The sequence below is a fragment of the Anarrhichthys ocellatus genome, unplaced genomic scaffold, assembly GCF_004355925.1.
Source record: "Anarrhichthys ocellatus isolate YVR2014 unplaced genomic scaffold, GSC_Weel_1.0 scaffold97, whole genome shotgun sequence".
Lineage (NCBI taxonomy): Eukaryota > Metazoa > Chordata > Actinopteri > Perciformes > Anarhichadidae > Anarrhichthys > Anarrhichthys ocellatus.
Window position 1 is genome coordinate 948,732 of NW_022280127.1, and position 2,389 is coordinate 951,120.

Consider the following 2,389-nt stretch of genomic DNA (forward strand, 5'->3'; position numbering starts at 1 on the left):
AGTAAGTAGTTAATTGTTAAACTAGGTCAGCCGAAACATGCAGGTATTTTCAAGCAGACGACTGCGTTTAAACAGACATGTTTATTTTTACAACAAGCCCGAAGATGAACGAGTTTCCTTAGCAGGGCAGGATTTAGTAGCAGGTTATGGTCCGGATCTAATTGACTGTTGTAAAAAACAGAGTCTGCTTGGTGAGCGACAAGTGCTGCGGGCGCAAAGCAGCGTCCTATAACTTAGCGACTGCTAGTACTTAATATATAATGCAATATTCTACACTGTGCCATTTGTCATTCGGAGCGAGACACAGATTATGGCTCAGGGCAGTGCATCTGTCCTGGAGGCTGCTGGGAAATGGGAACTAAAAGCTCCTCCAGCTGAGACGGGGCCAATCACATGCTGAACCCTGGATCACCCTTCTCGAGCACTCTAGCCTCGCACACAAACACACACACACACACACACACACACACACACACTGTTCCCTGCTGGTTTATCCCTCCATACAGGAGTTAGCCATTTGCTTTTCTTGTAGCACACTAGCACAACCACAGAGCAGCAGCAGCAGCATTTGCCCTGCCCCTGGCTCAACCCCACAGATCCCTACTGGTCTCTGTAGCATCTCCTCTCTACAGGCAGCCTGAGCCTGGTGGGAGTCTAAATGAACCATATTGATATCCCACTGGGGGCAGTCTAGTTTCTTTGACAAATCCTCCCCGGCATTTATCAATCAAGTCATCCTCAGCAGAGTGAAGGACCTCTAGAATCCCCTATAGGGGAAAGGTGGAGAAAAAAAAACGTGATCAGGTTTGTGCCCTACGTCACCGCCACGCCTCCTCTCTAACAATTTATGCACACGTGCCACAAATTAAAATGGGGGGGGAAGGGAGGTTGGAGATTTGTCAGCCTTCAAATGGCTGACATAAGTTACAAGCAAATTTTTAATTAGCCAGGAGGAGCGGGGTGATAATTCAGAAGGAGGCCCCTGCGTTCTGTCAGGGGGCTTGTCCACATTGTGTTTTCTCCTTTCAGTTGGGCATCTGGAGGCTCCGGCGGGGCCCCCGAGACAAGGTCTACAGAGGATAAAACTACTTGTGACATACAATGAAATGTAGGGGGGACCTCCTCCGCGTTAACACCCTCAGCTAAAGTGATATATACACTGCGGATGCTCGTCTGGGACGCCTGCAGGTGAACCACATGTTTGAAATTCTGTTCTTTTCAAAAGCATGTATTGTGGTGTGTTCTTCCCAGGTAAGGTCACTTTTGAGAAACATTCTGACTTGATTGATATTAAAGGGATCCACCCCTGTTTCTTTTCACATACAAAAAACGTTTGTATGTGTAGCATCGACCAACAACGGAGAAAAAAGTCTTCATTTTAAAGCCCCTGAACGTCTCTCCAAAAGGCAGCGACGTAACGGCGACACCTGAAAACTGTTGATTCCATCGAATCGCAGGAGACACGAACACAAATACAGACATCCCATTAACTTCCCTGACACAATATTAAATCTACGCACCTTTTTCCTTCCTTTCATATGTTTGTAATAGTTTTCCCTTTTGGTCTGTGCCGTCTGTTTGAATTAGCCTTCATGTCACCTTTTATGCCATTTCATAATAATCTTTTTTTCTTTCTTTATTGAAGAACGATGACGGGACACAAACCCGGGTCTCCAGCATCCAAAACATGTCAAGTCATTAAAAACGGTATGACCTCCCTGAATGCGTTGCAGCACAAATCTGCCAGTAAACCCAATACGACCTGTGAATTATAGGTCCTCACAAATGTACTTTTCAAGAAATAGCTCAAGACAGCAACATTAAAATAATAAAAAAAAAGAGAACATTCACGATAAGCTGACAGCCAATTAGAACAGGACAGACAACTGCGTCTTCCATCCATCCATCCTTTATCTGTTGCATCTCTACTCAGTTTATTTTGTAGTATTTGTATGCTGATGTTTTTTATTTGTATGTCTCCCTGTGATCTCTACAGGTCTGTACTCCGGTCTGCAGCTCGTCCACAACAAAGCCCACGACGCATTTCAGGAAGCCCGTGTCACCACTGCAGAAAGTAATCAGGATCATTAATATTTCACAGTCCGCCACGCCTCCCCGACTGTTATCCAATCTCAGCTCCTGTTCCACACTGCACTTTATGTTGCCATTATTTATTTACTGATAAAGTCGGTGGCAGGGTAAACACCCTGCTGGGAAGGCTGGATACGAGGGGGAGGGTGGTGTATGGGTGGGGCTGGCAGTTGTATGGGGGGGAGGATAGAGATCTGCCCTCTGCCCTCCCTGGCTGCCGCCCATTGGGTGGGAGTGTGTGTGAAAGAGGATTCTAAATACAATATTCAGCAAAGCACAAGTGTTGTTTCATGTCTCT

At 46.0% G+C, this 2,389-nt stretch overlaps 1 long non-coding RNA gene across 1 annotated transcript; it reads left to right on the forward strand.

Moving 5' to 3' along the window:
• Window positions 1-1,043: 1,043 nt before the first annotated feature.
• Window positions 1,044-2,122, forward strand: LOC116399011 (uncharacterized). The gene is made up of 3 exons (XR_004213796.1): window positions 1,044-1,188; window positions 1,646-1,707; window positions 1,997-2,122. It is a non-coding gene; the product is annotated as an uncharacterized LOC116399011 (long non-coding RNA).
• Window positions 2,123-2,389: the final 267 nt, after the last annotated feature.